This window comes from Hemicordylus capensis, chromosome 14, assembly GCF_027244095.1.
Source record: "Hemicordylus capensis ecotype Gifberg chromosome 14, rHemCap1.1.pri, whole genome shotgun sequence".
Taxonomy (NCBI): domain Eukaryota; kingdom Metazoa; phylum Chordata; class Lepidosauria; order Squamata; family Cordylidae; genus Hemicordylus; species Hemicordylus capensis.
This window is the reverse complement of record NC_069670.1, coordinates 18,432,564-18,449,712: the sequence shown is the minus strand read 5'-3', so window position 1 is coordinate 18,449,712 and position 17,149 is coordinate 18,432,564. Positions and strand designations below refer to the sequence as shown.

Sequence of the window (17,149 nt, the reverse complement as noted above, 5' to 3'; positions counted from 1 at the left end):
CTTGTGAGCTTTGCAAAGTGTGTGAGGAGAGGGGCTCCTTGCATAGTTTGCAAGGGTCAGATGGGTCCCGAAGAGCTCCTGCAATGGTGATAGTGAGGAGGATCTTGCCGCCCTGAAGCGCCTCAATAATCTCCCCCCTGAGGTGACGGCCTCACTTGGCCTCATAAAAGGGCCGCTCTGGGCATGCTCATAATACTCCCCGCTGTAGAATCCAGAGGAGAGAGTTGTGGTATGCAAGGACAAGACAGTAGAGTTGAATCAGGAGTATTAACGGTTTAATGAGATAGATATAATTTACAGAGAGGCAAGCTGTTGCCTCAACAACTTGTCTCTCTGTAAAGAGGCCTCATAATCAACATGTAATCAACTCATAATCAACAGGCCTCATAACCAAATTGTGGAATTCTCTGCCACAAGATGTGGTGACAGCCAACAAACTGGATGGCTTGAAGAGGGGTTTGGATAACTTCATGGAGGAGGAGACATCTATTAAGGGCTACTAGTCGGAGGGCTATAGACCACCTCCAGTCTCAAAGGCAGGATGTCTCTGAGTCCCAGTTGCAGGGGAGCAGCAGCAGTAGGAGAGAGGGCATGCCCTCAACTCCTGCCTGTGGCTTCCAACGGTATCTGGTGAGCCACTATGCGAAACAGGATGCTGGGCTAGATGGGCCTTGGGCCTAATCCAGCAGGTCTGTTCTTATGTTCTTAAATTCAATCTGCCTTCCGTGCTCTTGCCATTGGCCATTTGTTAGCTCCGCCTCTACTCCAGAACTAGAATAAAAGTAACTAAAGCACCATTCAGAAGCAGGCCTAGGTCAATGAATCGATGAACCAAAAACACCACACACCCCAAGTTCTCATGCAAAGGACTGATGCTAGCATACCCACCCCGTCACCCCCCACCATCACAAAAACAGCCCTGCTGGATCAGACTCATATAATCCAGCATCCCATTTCCCCCAGTGGCCCACCAGATGCCTCTGGGAAGCCCACAGGCAAGAGATGAAGGCAGGCCCTCTCTCCTGCTGTTGCTCCCTTGCAACTGGTATTCAGAGGTATCTTGTCTATGGCCAACAAGACTGTAGAAGCCATTGATAAAACTGTCCACCCTAAGCCCCCAATGAAAGCTATTTTCTATTCCATGCCACTGAAAGCTCTATTTATTCTATTCTGCTGTCTTCGTTTATTTTGGATTGGCCTTATCCTGCACTGATTTCATGGTAGAAAAATCAAATTGCCCTACAAGGAGTTATCAACTGTTCGAAACAGACTTCAGCAGCTGCAGTGTGCCAGAAGGCAGTCTTGTATGCTTAAGTGTTCATAAGCATGCATTTATTCACATGCGCACTAAGGACAAGATGCAGACACATAGCGACCCGCTAGGAGGAGAGAGCTGGATCCTGAAGACAGACCAAGCTAGCAAGGAACAAGACACCCTCCGCAATGCAAAGAAAGAAAGAAAGAAAGAAAGAAAGAAAGAAAGAAAGAAAGAAAGAAAGAAAGAAAGAAAGAAAGAAGTGGTTAATAAATGTTGTGGATCAAAAAATAGGTCCTGTCCCTGACGAAGCAGATGCAATGTCTGCAATGGCGTGATGTGCAATTAAAAGTCGCACCCTGCAAGGATCCTGCAATGCAGCTCTGCTGTTACTTTGATCAACTTTTCTCTTTTGTGCAGAAAGAGAAACGAGCAAGTTTAGCAGGCCGCATGAGGAGGGGAAGCAGAAACACATGATCAACAAAAACTGAGAAGCAATATGCATTTTTTTGCAGTTCTCTGTAGCTGGCTTTCGCCTTTTTCGACGTTACCACAGTGTCACAATGGCAACAAGCACCGGCATGAGCACGGCTTTCATGCTGGCAAGCAATCCAGGCACAAATAGTCCTGCAAAGGAAAGTTGAGAGAGGTTTCAGCGGAAAGTTCTCCCAGCTCGCCGGAAATGCACTGTAGAAAATGCACTAAACTGGATAGACAGAAAAACCTTTCTTCCTTTCTCCTAATTCTAGAATTCAAGGGCCATCCAGTAATTGGCAGGAGATTTAGGAGAGGCAAGAGAAAAGAGTGCTTTGCACAACACATCGTTATCTGTTGGAATTGCCCTTTGAGGCCACCTTAATCCCCTTCAAATGGGGATTAAGACAAATTCATGGGGAACGAAAGATGTCCAAGTGGCATGTTCAGAGGCAGTCTGTTTGGGAATACCAGTTGCTGAGGGCACCCTTCAGCATGCAAAAGATGCACTCTGTCACTGATTTATGGGCAAGAAAAAAATAATGGGGGGAAATCCCAATGAACCCATCTAGGGCGCTTTCAGATTGCACGCTACCACAGCGTCACAACGTATCCCATAAGTGTGCTTCTGTACTGCCTCTGTCTTGACATCGCAGTCCCTGAGCTGTCAGCAAGGTGACGTTCACATTTCCAAGGCCTTCTTCCGTGTTTTATGGCTGCGTTACAGCCCTATAATGTCACACCTGCGTTGCAAAAAGAGAGCGAGAGAGAGCTGTATTTGCCCATTGTAGGAGGCAATGGATTTCAACTGCAGATTTAAATCTGCACCACAAAACGTTGCAGTTTATACCATACTTTGCGGTGTAAAGCTTGCTGTCTGGAAACCACCCAGCTGCTTTATCCCAGATTGACCATTGGCCAATCTAGACCAGGATTACTCATAAATGCCTGCTAGCTCTCCAAGACCTTAATTTAAAACAACAACAACAACGGTTTCCCCCTGCTCTTCCGCTGGGAACTTGGGGCTTGCAAAACAGTCACTATCTCATGAACGAAACACCCTCCTCCAAACTGCACGAAACCTCCTTATTTAGAGTCAGACCATTCGCCCTGCAAGCATTTTGACTGGCAGCACCTCTCCTACATCTCAGTCATGGAGAGGTTTTCTCCCCTAGCTCTTCAACGGAGATCCTTTTAACAGGACCTGCTACATGTCCAGCGTCTGCTCTACCACCGCGCTATATCCAGTTTAATTTTTTGGCTGTTAAAGGGATGGGCTCTCTGACTCTGTGGACTGTTCCTTCAGAGGACTGCACAGTGACTCCCGCATGGGAAGATTTTTGCCAGGGTGGAGATGAGGAAGATCACTGGCTTAGTGGCTCGTCACAAGACAGTTAGATCACCGCCTGTAATCCCTCCTGGGAGTTATTCACACATGGCTTCATGCCACGGGGTATCTGAGGAGTGGATCTACTTTCGCAGTAGATTGGAGGAATTTTAATTCGGGGGGGGGGATTAGATGGACCATTCACATAGCTGTTGGCTCCTCCCCGCATTCCCTGCAATCTTCCTCCTTTGTGCATTGCCAGTGCTTGCTCTGGGTTTGTTCAAGTTGGCCCCTCAAGGAATATTAGCTCTCCCCACTTACAGGGAAATGGCATCTTTGGGCGGGTTCTTGGGGATCACCTTGGTGTCTCTGGTGCAGGAGCAGCTGGGGGGGCAGGGGGGAGTCCGGGAGGCAGCCGGGGGGCTCTCCGGCCAGTGTCAGGAGGCAGCCCCACGCAGGCCAGGCCCAGCAGGCAGAAGAGAAGGAGCTGCCCCCTGGCAAGGGGTTTCCACTAGTGCTGCAGCTCAGCCATGGCCCGGCACGGAGAGGCGACCTTCCTCCTGCCAGCTGCTGGCAGAGTTTCCTTGGGAGAAGACGGAGGCTGGAGCAAGATGACCCCCTCTCAGTGGAGATCATGTACCAGCTGCTGCTGCTGCTGCTACCGCCACCTCCTCAGGCTGCTTGCTGGTCCTCCCCTCCCCCTGCAGAAAGCTGCTCTCCTCTCCACTGGGCATGGAGGCAAGGGCTAGAGCGTGCAAGGGATGGAGTGCAGGCGGCAGCCCTGCCTGCTGGGGATTGTCACTGGGGCTGGGCAGAGAGGGAGCAGAGGGCTCTGGAGGGATGGAGCGCGGCAGTGGAGTGAGGACCTGCTAGGGAGGCAGCTCTTTTCCTTGGGCTAACCCTTGTCCCTTTCCTTGTCAAACTCCTTTAACAGAAGATCGGTGAGTTTGGAAAGAAGCCGAATTATTGGCGATGGCCCCTCCACACACCACAGAAAAGCGTCGGGGCATAACAGAAGCCTCAAGTGGTTGTTTTTCAAAAGCTGCTGGAGATAGAGGATTTGTTTACGCTGGGCATAATTCGGGCTAAGCCAGAACGCACAGTCATAATTCGGGGGGAAACAGAGTCGTGTCTGAACTGGTCCCTGATAACCTACAGCGACTTTGGAGTATATCCAGCTGATATGTGGACTCACACCTTCCATTCCAGAGGAGAGTCGAACTAACAGCCATGTGTGTGAAAGCTCCAGATCATTCAGAAGTCGTGTCATTCTCAGAGACACTCTTAACCCTGGACAAAGTCCAGGGCCTCCACAGCCCCTGGGGGCCCCCAAATCCCCCTTAGTCTGTCTCAGGTGGTGTGATCGCCCGGCCGAGCATGATGATGCTTAATTTGCACGGGGAGTGGGGCTCCAAAGGCCTTGAGGTCCAGGCTCCAAAATTACCTAGGTGCACCTCTGGTCACTCATGATTAGGTTTATACTTCCATCCCTTGCTGTTCCCACTGCCAGTTCCTCTCCCGTCACGTGTTTCGTCTTTACCTTCCATTTCAGACCAAAGCATTTCTGAATTTCATGATCCATGTTTGGCATGCCATGTAGCATCAATAGTCCTCCTCCTCCTCCTCCTCCACAGTTGTCACGGGTTAGCCAAATAATGACATAAAGGACTTCAAATAGAATTGCTGAATACCAAATAATGAAGCAAATGAATAATGTAGGGAGAACCAAAAAGCTGCTATTAAAGAGCAAAGATTTGCTTCTGCAAACTTTGAAAATGGAGCTATTCTAAACCCAGCTGACAACCCCCCCGAGAGCTCAACATGTTAATTTTGCAAGCTGTATGATTTGTAATATTTGTTATAATGCCTTGGTTTTGTGTACCCCAATGGGGTGGGAATATAATCAGCTTACTTTCGCTCTTTTCTCCCTTTTTCATTCAAAGGAAAAGGAGGGGAAGGGGTTCCAAGCATCTTTCTGCTCACTGAAATTGCTGAAATCTCTTTCTGCTTCCAGAGCAATACTTGCCCACCTAGAGGGCAGCCTACAGGAATAGTTATCTGAACACTGTGGTTGCAAGATCATGACTAGTTTTTGCAGAAGATGGACCAAAATGAAGCACCCTGCAAGTCTGGAGCTCCCCTGTAAACAAGAATCAATATTTTACTTACTTACCTACTTAAAACATTTATATTCTGCCCACTACCAAGGCACTTGACAACACCAAACCAAACCAAAACGTTTAACAAATTTAAAACAGATATAACATTTAAAGTTAAAACCATCAATAGAATTCAACTAAAAAACGTCAGCTAAAACTTCCACTAAAATGCTCGGCTGAAGAGAGGTGTTGTTTTCTAAAAGCCACCAGTGATGGAACAGCTTCAATCTGAGGAGGAAGTGTGTTCTGCAGCCCTGGGACAACCACAGAGAAGGCTCGCCTCTCAGTCGCGAACATAGGAAGATGCCATATACTGAGTCAGACCACTGGTGCATCTAGCTCAGTATTATCTTCACAGACTGGCAGCAGCATTTCCAAGGTTGCAGGCAGGAGTCTCTCTCTTATCATATCTTAGAGATGCTGCCAGGGAGGGAACTTGGGACCTAGATGCTCTTCCCAGAACGGCTCCATCACCTGAGGGGAAGATCTTCCAGAGCTCACATTTCAAATCTCCCATTCATATGCAACCAGAGTGGATGGAGAGGAGAGCTGGTCTTGTGGTAGCAAGCATGACTTGTCCCCATAGAATGGGAGACTTGATGTGTGCTGCAAGATATTCCCCTCAGGGGATGAAGCCGCTTTGGGAAGAGCAGAAGGTTTCAAGTTCCCTCCCTGGCTTCTCCAAGATAGGGCTGAGAGAGATTCCTGCCTGCAACCTTGGAGAAGCTACTGCCAATCTGTGAAGACAATATTGAGCTAGATAGACCAATGGTCTGACTCAGTATATGGCATTTTCCTATGTTCCTATGACCCTGCTTAGCTAAGGGGACAAGTCATGCTTGCTACCACAAGATAAGCCAAGATAGGGCTGAGATTCCTACCTGCAACCTTGGAGAAGCTGCTGCCAGTCTGTGTAGACAATACTGAGTGAGATGGACCAAGAGTCTGACTCAGTATATGGCAGCTTCCTATTTTCCTATGTATTACCAGGCCTGCTCAGTCTCGGACCTCCTGCAGATGTTGGCCTACAATTTCCATAATCCCTGGATTATGGGAGTTGTAGTACAAAAAAACAGCTTGGGGTGGGGGCTAAGTTGAGCAGGCCTGGTGTAGACAATACTGAGCTAGATGGACCAATGGTCTGAATCGGTATAAAGCATCTTGGAAGATCTAAGCTCCTCTGTAAATAAGAAGCAAAACAGAGCACCTTGCAAGACTCTAGCTCCCCTGCGAATAAGAAGCAAGGCTGATTTTGCACAAGGGCAGCAGTACAGCATTTAACATATGAAGCTTAACCAGCATAGAGCTTCTTTCTGTCAAATCCATGTCAAGGCTGGCTGTATCTCCAGCTAGGATTGGGGCTTCCAGTCCAGAGTCCATTGATAGTACTGGAATTGGAGTCTAAAGTGCAGGATTCAGGCAATCCAGCACTGTAGACCTGGCCTGAGTGGGGGGAAAGTCAGATCTCTGGTGGTGTTTATACTAGGCCTGGTCAATTCAGAAGCTTCATGCTGCCTGCCAGCCACAAGGGCCAAAGATCCACACACACCTCAATCCCCTTCTGATGAAAGGAGGACAAGAGCACCTCATTGAGTTAGGTCTCCGGGCTCAGCCCCTGAGGCTCCTGTTTCGGACTGATGGGGAGGGGCTGAGCACCTCTTTTGCCTGCAGAAGGTCCCCGGTTCAGACCCTGGCAGCATCTCCAGGTAGGGCTGGGCAAGATTCCTGCCTGAAACCCGGGAAAGCTGCTGCAAGTCAGAGCAGAGAAAACTGAGCTAGATGGACCAAGGGTCTGATTCGTATGTTTAAGAGCTGGAGTCTCTGACATTGTTTGTGTGAACATTTGATTGTGTAGAACTGGAAGCAGAAGAAGAGAGGCATTTGGGGTAGAAATGAGTGTTCTGGCCAATGTCCGTTTTGTGTCCACATGACCACGTCCGGCAACATTTACCTGCAACCCCTGGTGACATACAGAACTTTTGACAGGGAATGATCTCCCATTCACTCTGAGTTCTGTGGGCCTGTGCAGTGAAGGAATGGTGCTCCTCCTCAGGCTGGATGATGGCATGGAGCCAGGAATGTTGAGAACGTTGATCTTTCTACTGGTGCGTCACAGCAACTCTTGGCCCTGCTTGTGCTTGACAGACCTATTCAAGAATGCAGGAGCCGTTTTCCGACTTCTGTTCTATGGCACTAATGTCTGCAAGGTGGAAGAAGAAAGGAGAGAAAAGATTAAATGGCAGGAAAGGATCAGGAAGCATACTGGCACGGGGCAATTCCCAACAACATACGGGCACGGGGCAATTCCCAACAACATACGGGCACGGGGCAATTCCCAACAACATACAGGCACGGGGCAATTCCTGTCAATATATCGGCATGGGGCAATTCCCTGCAATATACAGGCAAGGGACAATTCCCGACGAATGCTTCACTTGTGCAGCAAACAAGGTTTTGCTTACGCAAGAAGATTGCATAGCTGCAGTACCTTATAGGATTTGGGGAACTGTTGCGCAAAAGTTCTCTGCAAAACATACGAGGCATGCAATGGGTTGTGCAACATGTTGCTCTAGCGCAGGCTTCCCCAAACTGCGGCCCTCCAGATGTTGCTGAACTACAACTTCCAGCATACCCAGCCACGAAAAATTGTGTCTAGGGATGCTGGGAGTTGTAGTTCAGCAACATCTGGAGGGCCGCAGTTTGGGGAAGCCTGCTCTAGCGCAATCGTGGTTGGACTCATACAACACTATTCTGCAACTCAGGCATGAGTCTGGATTTACATGCTTTTGTTCTATATTCCCATTATATTTTATAGCAAAGGCCTGTGACCTCTGGAGTCCAATCTAACCTAAAAGCCAGCTAGACTTATTTGTCAAAAGGGTCTAGGAAGGTACTGCCAAACACTTGAGGCCAATCTGTTTGTTAATCAAAACTTGCCAAATTGGAAGTTACATCACATTGTTGTGATTTTGATTCTGCTAAAGAAAGATTATTTTTGTCCTTTTTGCAGAACTGACTAACCCGTCTTGGGAGATGGTGCAAGAAACCATAGAGGAAGCTGCCACTTTCTTAGAAACCCACTGAATGTACAAGTTACTTCTGATAGCATTAATTAGGACGGCAAGGAAAAATCCTTTTCTTAGCTTTTTGACTCTCGTTTCAGTTAAAGATGTTACAAGTATGGACCCACAAAAAATGTTGCAGTATATCCCTGGTGTGCATGTGTTACCTGAGCCTGCGCCTGGCAATGGTGAGAGTTTTAGGCACCTTTCTCCCTCTGTAGTTGAAGGGGTTGTGTCTGTCTGAGGGATATTCTTCAAGCTGAGAAATTTCCTGCTCTTCTGTTCAAGCCCTCGTTCCCCCTCCTCACTGCTGACTTCCATTAGCTATGCCACCTGGTTGTTTGTTAACTGTCCTCTGAATCCACAAACATTCTGCTCCACTGAGTTACATTGGGGATAGTTTTGGGATTATTATTATTTTGCCCCTTTGGTTTGTTTCTTTGGAGTTTTGGAAACCTACATATCTGCAGATCACCCCAAGTCTGCTAGTACCTCCTTCTTGTCTGAAGATGCTCTGGATATGTGTCTCTAAGCAGTATAATATTTCCAGCTCTTTCAGAAACAGATATTACAGCTGGTGATAATAGGACCTATAGTCTAACATCTGGGAACCCAAGTTTGAGAACTCTTGCCCTACTGTTACAACACAGAAATACCATTCTCCTTTCTGCCCTTGGAGAGAAGAGCTGGTCTTGTGGTAGCAAGCATGACATGTCCCCCTAGCTAAGCAGGGTCTACCCTGGTTGCATTTGAATGGGAGACCACATGTGAGCACTGTAAGATATTCCCCTCAGGGGATGGAGTCACTCTGGGAAGAGCATCTAGGTTCCAAGTTCCCTCCCTGGCTTCTCCAAGATAGGGCTGAGAGAGATTCCTGCCGGCAACCTTGGAGAAGCTGCTGCCAGACTGTGTAGACAATACTGAGCTAGATAGACCAATTATACGACCAATTATAGACTCAGTATACGGCAGCTTCCTATGTTACCCCTGCTTTCATCTCCTTTTGTTATATCCCCTGGTTCCAATTCAAGATTGTAAGCCCCTCGGGACAGAGTCCTCCATCTTACACTTTGGCACCATATTAATAATGACATCAACTTCCAGACAGGCCTTAATCCAAATTTTTACTTGCTGCTCTCAGAAACCACTAAACATAAACAGCACATATTTCCCCAACAGTGTATCATTAAGTGTATCCGTTCTCATCAGCACTTCAAATATTTCTCCTTTGTCAATGGTCAAGTTTTTTTTATTTTCAAAGAATGGGTTTCTTCAGAGAAGGTCTCTCTTCCTGAATATTTGGGCTTTAAGACACTCAGAGGTTTTCCTGGCACCCCAAAAAACTACTGCCTCTTGGCTCACAGTAGACATCCAGGTGATACCTTTTTGGAATATCTAGGGGGGAAACAACAGAGCCCCCCAACATCCTGGCAAAAGTCTGGACTGATTCAGAATCTGCAGCAACATTCACTACTGGGGAAACAAAGCAAAAAAGAACAGAAGAGGGAATTTGGAGGGTGGCAGATGAGTTCACAACTGCAAGCCATAATTTTTCATTATTATCCGTTTCGAAAATACTTTTCACATGCAAACCGCCATAATCGTTCATCTTCGCAGCTGTTCCTGACATCATTTGCTTAATCAAAGACTAAAATGTTCATCTTCCATAGCCTGTTTTGAAGACGGAGGGAGGGAGGTGGTCTTCAATAGGGTTGCCAACCCTATGGGAGGAGACCTCGTCTTCTTGTGGTAGCAAGCATGCACCCTGCTTTGCATCCGAACGGGAGACTACATGTACTTTATTATGCCCATCATCTCGCCTAAGGGAGAGCTGGTGTTGTGGTAGCAAGCATGAATTGTCCCCTTTGCTAAGCAGGGTCTGTCCTGTTTTACATTTGAATGGGAGACTACATTTGTGAGCACTGATTGTTATTGCCCTCAAGGGATGGGCCTGCTTTGGGAAGAGCATCGGCATGCTTGCATGCAGAAGGTTCCAGGTTCTCTCCCTGGTGGCATCTCCAAGATAGGGCTGAGAGAGACTCCCGCCCGCAACCCTGGAGAAGCTGCTGCTAATCTTGGTAGACAATACTGAGCGAGATGGACCAAGGGTCTGACTCAGTAGAAGGCAGCTTCCTAGGTTCTTAAGCAGGTAGCCATCAACAACAAAATTAACAGGTTAACATAGTCCAGGCAGAAAACAGAGTATATGACAGCATCCCACTAGTGGCTGCGTCTGTCTTATGTTGCTTTTTAGACTGTGAGCTTCTGGGGACAAAGATCCGTCTTTATTTAAATTCATTATTATTATTATTATTATTATTATTATTATTATTATTATTATTATTATTATTATTTTTCTGTGCAAACCAGTTTGATGACTTTTGTTGAAAAGTGGCATTATTGTAGTAACCCCCCCACCCCTGCACAATAATAAGGACATCAGAAGAGTCCTGCTTGATTAGATCAAACTGGATTTGCCTCCTGCTTAAGAACATGACATGACAACACAAGAACAGCCCTGCACGATTAGGGCCAAGACCTCTCAAGTCCAGCATCTTATCTTCCACAGTGGCCCACCAAATGCCTCTGGGAAGCCCACAGTTGGGAGATGAAAGCATGCCCCCTCTCTGGTCACTGCTCTCCTGCAACTGATCAGTCCACAGGTATGGCATGAAGGAAAATGTTCTTTCCTACTGTCTGCACCTTGACGGTATTCAGAGGTAGATTTACTCTGAACCTAGAGAATCCATTTGAGTTGCCATGACTAACAGCCCTGGTTAGACCTTTCTGTTAATTTGAACATTCCCCTTTTCAAAAGCCATCCAAGCCTCACATCTTGTGGCAGTGAGTTCCACAGGAAGCTGCCTTATACCAAGAAAGACCATTGGCCCATCTAGCTCAGGACTATCTTCCCCAAGGTTTCAGACAGCAGATTTTCCCACCTCTACTTGGAGATGTCAGGGTTTGAACCTGGGACCTTCTGCATGCCAAGCAGATGATGATGATGATTTCTATACCACCCTTCCAAAAATGGCTCAGGGCAGTTTAAACAGAGAAATAACAAACAAATAAGATGGCTCCCTGTCCCCAACAGGCTCACAATCTAAAAAGAAACATAAGACAGACACCAGCAACAGTCACTGGAGGTACTGTGCTGGAGGTGGATAGGGCCAGTTACCTTCCCCCTGCTAAATAAAGAACATCACCACATGAAAAAGGTGCCCTACCACTGAGCCATGGCTTCCATCTTAAATCAATTCTACCCTGTGTGAAGAAGTACTTCCTTTTTTCTGTTCTGACTCTCCTACTAGTGACTTTCTTCACACAGAAAATGTATGATTGCAAGGAATTCTTCCTGATTAATTGTTTGTCCCTTTGAGATAGTGACATGAGAATGTGCCTTGTTCATGGGTGGGGCCAGCTTTCAATGGGGCTGTGCTGTCTTATTCTTCAGATTCAAAGCAGGACAGAGTTCTTGTCAACAAGGGTTGCACAAAGCTTTGGTGTCCTGTTGAATTCCGAAGCGATTCAGCCCGACTTGGCCACCTTCTATTTTGATCCAAATGGATAAACCACAAGCTCAGTCCAGATCCAAACAGTCCTGGGTGAGGAGACTGAGTCACTTCTGAGGCATTTTGCTTCCCTCGCCTCGCCACCCTGCCTCAACTCCTGTAGATACTTCCTGGCCATTGCCACAGCCCCAGAAAATACAACCGATCCCAGCCAATACTTCACCTTTCCCAGGACTGCAGGGGAAGGAAAAACAATCTTTCATTTTAAAAGTAAAATCATGGGGAATGATGATGTGTTCAGGGGTGTGTGTGAAAAAGCCTGTCTCCCACCTGCAGCGGAAGCAGTGAGGAGAGCGGGAGGGACCACATTTCAGCTTCAGATCAAAGCAAACACTCCGATTCGAGCAGAAGCAAAAGAGGAATTCTTCCCAAAGTCCCAGATTGGACAGGGAACCCCAGAGTCACAAGGAGGGCAGCCTCTGCATCAAATCAGGCCTGCTTCACAGAGCTCAAATGTTAACTCCACTTACGGAGAAGTAACACTGCCATGAGGATCCAGATCCGTTTTTTCCAAAGTGGCATGTTTTCAAATAGCTGGCCATCTGGCTGCTCTCAAAGTATGTTCTGAGGAAATGCTTTTAAAGCTTCCGCTTCATTCCGCTGGCCTCACTTTCATCTGAGCTTCTGCTCAGACCTCCTTCTCTGCCCAACCTTCCTTCAGGTTCATTTGTCTCAGTTCATTGTCTACTCAGGGCAAATTGGGTGCCTGATCTGCTGATATGTGGGGCTGGATGGATTGTTATGGGGAAAGGAATACAAACTCACCTCCCCTGCCGATACCTTGCTCTGGTTTGGAGGTCTTTAAAAAGGCTCTGGGACCCAAACACCAAGGAATCCCTTACAGATGGGGGCGGGCGTAGTTCAGTAGTAGAGCACTTGCATTGTATGCAGAAGGCCCCAGGTTCAATCCCTGGCAGCATCTCCAAGAGGTTTTAGAGACAGAGCTTTCCCACAAAATATGTGCAAGTCCACATATTCACTAGATTTAACCCGACCTCCCTGCGGGCTATCAGGGACCAGGACAGACAGGACTTTGTCTTTCTCCAAACGGAGGCTGCAGATTCTGGCTTAGCCCGAGTTATGTCCTATGTCCCGTGTAAAAAAACCCTCTATTTCCAGCAGCTTTTGAAAAAAACTCTGGGGCTTCTGCTTTCTCCAAAGGTGTTGATGGAGGTGCTGATCCCTCAAATTAAAATGCCTAGACTCTGCTGAAAAGCAGATTTGCTCTTCAGATACCCCAGGTATGGAGCCATGTGTGAAAAACCTCCAGGTAGGGAATGGCTCCTGGCCAAACCTTGGAGAGCTGATGCCAATCTGTGTAGGCAATACGGAGCTAGGTGAACCAAGGCTCTGACTCAGTATAAGGCAGCTTCCTATGTATGCCCTACATGTTGAGTACCAGTTAAAAACATGATAAGCTTATCTCCTAGCCTTCCGTCTGTAGGGTGTGGCAGTAGTGCCAGCCTACCATGCAAGGGTGTTGTGCTGTGATAATATATGTGAACTGAGCACTTAGGAGGAGCACCAATAAATAATAACACGCTGCATAATTCTTTCATCATAAGAGCATCTGAATTCCTTCATCATAAGAGCATCTGAAGAACCCCACTGGATCAGACCAAAAGTCCAGCAGCCTGTCTCCCACAGTAGCCATCTAGGTACCCCTATAGGCAGTCAGCACACAAAGATGGCAGTCCACCCCATGTTGTTGCTCTCTAATAAGTAGTATAACCTGGTACTGACTGGTATTCCCAATCTTTGGCCATCCTGTGTGAATATATAATCCCAGCCAAACTGACAATTTTCTCTTCCCTTACAGAAATTCAACAGCAAACTGCTAAACTCCCTCAGCTGTCACCACATCAGCTTGTACAATCTGTTACCCAGAGCAAAGCTTCATGCTTTAAGTGTGATACCTTTTTTTTTTTTTTTTAAATTACACATTAGACAGGAGTAGAGTACCAGCAAAATCCTCCATCCGGCTTTCCCCATGGGCAGGCAGCAGTTTATATCACACAAAATCCCAGATCCAGCTATGGCAGTGCCTCATGCTCCAGTCGAACGGAGAAAACAATAGCCAGAGCTCAGACCCCCAGGATGAAGAAGAGTGTCTCTGAGCGTGTGAAAAAGTATCTCTTCCTAAACACTGTGAGCATTAGTTACTGAAGGCATGGAAGAGACAACATAGCAGAAGCAACAGCCTCAAGACTATAAGGCTTATACAACACATGAGGAGAATAAGAAACAGAGAACGTTTAAGCTTGAAAAATGTGTATCCTAAGGAGAGGGATTATACAGTTACTGTACCTTGGAAGAGAAATAAGACTACTGATGACAACTAGAGTGAGTCACAAGGAGAGAAGGAAAGTTTCTACATGATTAAGGAAAGGAAATTAGACTGGAATGGATTATGAAACAGATTATTAGCGCTTTGTTTTCCAGGCATTTGTATATGCAGCTGTTCTGGCTTCATTTCAGCCATCAGGCCATTTAATCGAGTTGAGTTTGACTACTACTCTCTCCACATTTCACTTTGGTATTTGGATTCACCACTTCTTGTATGTCTCTTGTTTTCACTTTTATGATCTTTTCTGAGGAATTTGAATATACAAAATGTGTTCATGATCAATGCATTGTCTATCAGATGTATTTGAGTTCCTTTTTGCAAGATTGAGTGAATTACAAATATCAAAGTATCATCTGCAGTTTCGAGTTTATATACTTACATGTTTATAAAGCAGTATTGGGACTCTGGGTTCTTCTTGGTTGTATTTTACGATACTCCCCCACCCCCACGCTTTTGGATTGCTTACCAAAACAGACCTTACCTTACCAAAACAGCTTACCTTGGTCCATCTAGCTCAGTATTGTCTGCACAGACTGGCAGCAGCTTCTCCAAGGTTACAGGCAGGAATCTCTCTCAGCCCTACCTGGAGATGCTGCCAGGGGCTGAACCTGGGACCTTCTGTATGCAAAGCAGATGCTCTCCCTCCGAGCTAAAGCCCCATTCCCTAAATCACTGCCAAGATGGCAGTACTTCACCAATAAATACTTAGTATTAAGTTCCAAAAGAATCTGCATGTGTCTTCTCTAAGTAGCTGCAACAACTAAACTCCGCATTCTGCTCTGTAACTGGAGTGAGTAGCTTCTTTAATAGGGATGTGCATGAACCAATTTTTTTGATTTGATTTGTACCCGAATTAACATAGGAACATAGGAATCTGCCATATACTGAGTCAGACCATTGGTCCATCTAGCTCAGTATTGTCTTCACAGACTGGCAGCGGCTTCTCCAAGGTTTCCGGCGGGAATCTCTCTTGGCCCTATCTCGGAGAAGCCGCCAGGGCGGGAACTTGGAACCTTTTGCTCTTCCCAGAGCGGCTCCATCCCCTAAGGGGAATATCAATATCTTACAGAGCTCACACTTCTAGTCTCCCTTTCATATGCAACCAGGGAGGACCCTGCTTAGCTTAAGGGGACAAGTCATGCTTGCTACCACAAGGCCAGCTCTCTTCTCTCGAATCGAATCACCCCCCGATTTGTTTTGGGTCTGAATCTGGCCAGCTAGCACAGGGGCAATTTGTTTTGTCCACAAATCACCACAAACAGGTAGATTTGGGTACAAATTGTTTTATACCCAAATCAAGTCACACATTCCTATTCTTTAGTGCTCTGCTAATTAATCAGGGTAAAAATCAAAACCCCAACACTATCACTGGTTATTAGTCATAGGAACTTCCATGTTCAAAAACAAGGGACCATTGACTACTTGTTGCTGGAGAGTAACTAGAGATGAAAGAGATATTTGCCTTTGTCTTCTGCTTGTGAGATTTACAGAGGCATCTGGTTAGGAACATAGGAAGCTGCCTTATACAGTCAGACCCTTGGTCCCACTGCTCCGTATTGTCTACACTGACTGGCAGCAGCTCTCAAAGATTTCAAGCAGGAGTCTCTCCCAGGCCAATTTCCCCCGGAGATGCTGCCAGGGATTGAACCTGGGACTTTCTGCATGCATAGCAGATGCACTATCACTGAGCTACAGTTGTGGGGCGATCCCTCCACATGTGCTGCTCTTCTCCAAAGACGTGTTGTTGTACAAGAATTGCTGAATTATTCCGTAACAGAAGTAAAACAGAAGTTTTACTTACTTGCAGCATGGCAAAGGAAGATGAGGAACATGATGGGGCAAGAGGAAGTCATTCTGGCGTCCCTGAAGAAAGGGTGGCCCAAAGGAAGACTAGCTTAGGCAGCACCTGGACGTCGGGAGCACCTGGACGTCGGGACGTCTGGAATTAGAAGGAGAGAAAGTGAAAGGTTCCTCATTCGGGAGTTCTTATAGGTCCAAGGCCAGGCCAACAGATGTCAGGCACAGTGGGCAGTGGACATGTGACACCAATCATGATCCTAGAGTAGCCAAGGAAGGCCCTCCCTTTGGGTTTAATGGCAGCAACAACAGGCAAGGAAAGTCTTTGTAATTTCTGCTGAATGGGTAAATGCCAACTAACCCCTGCTAACTTAGCAAAGAGGCACCTTTTAATGTGGTGATTCTCTTTATTTAGCAGGGAGAGAGTAGCTGGCCCTATCCACCCCCAGCACAGTACCTCCAGTGACTGTTGCTGGTGTCTGTCTTATGTTTCTTTTTAGTTTGTGAGCCCTTTGGGGACAGGGATCCATTTTATTTGTTTGTTATTTCTCTGTGTAGAGAAATCACCACGTTAAAAGGTGCCTCTTTGCCAAGTTAGCAGGGGTTATGCAGGTAGAATGCCAACAGGTGAGGGGAAGCAAGTGATAGGTATCAAAGAGAGCAATTGCTGTAATAATGGGTGACTTCAATTACCCTCACATAGACGACACAAATTCGTGTTTGGGTATTGACAGAGAGGCCAAATTTGTAGATATGCTACATTGATGGGCGCCAGTTTCTCCGAGTTTCCATGTAGGGGTTTTTCCCAGCCATACCTGGAGATGCTACCAGGGACTGAACCTAGGACCCTCTACATGCAAGGTGGATGTTCTGCCTCTGAGCTACGGCCCCATCCTCAAAATGGTGGTCTGCTTTGCACAGGTTACATAGGTAGCTGCCTCAGACCCTTGGTCCATCTCGCTCAGTATGGTCTACTCTAAACGGCAGCAGCTTTTCAAGGCTTCAGGCAGGAGTCTCTCCCAGTCCTACCCGGAGATACTGCCAGGGAGTAAACCTGGGACCTTCTCAATGTATTATTGTATTGTTGTATTATTTGTATTATTGCATTCTTATTTTGTTTTAAAATGATCTTTTGCCTAGATAGCAGGAGTGAGTA

The 17,149-nt window shown here is 46.7% G+C and overlaps 1 protein-coding gene across 3 annotated transcripts in view; it reads right to left on the bottom strand.

Moving 5' to 3' along the window:
• The window catches only part of KIRREL1 (kirre like nephrin family adhesion molecule 1), a 196,595-nt gene that overhangs the window by 177,912 nt on the left and 1,534 nt on the right, over positions 1-17,149 (bottom strand). For 2 of the 3 annotated variants that reach the window (XM_053277807.1, XM_053277808.1), the window contains exons 2-3: positions 15,998-16,135; positions 7,167-7,415 (exon numbers count right to left, since the gene is read on the bottom strand). The gene's annotated coding sequence lies outside the window, so the exon portion shown is untranslated. The remainder of the gene's footprint in view (positions 1-7,166; positions 7,416-15,997; positions 16,136-17,149) is intronic. The other variant, XM_053277810.1, reaches the window with a different exon arrangement.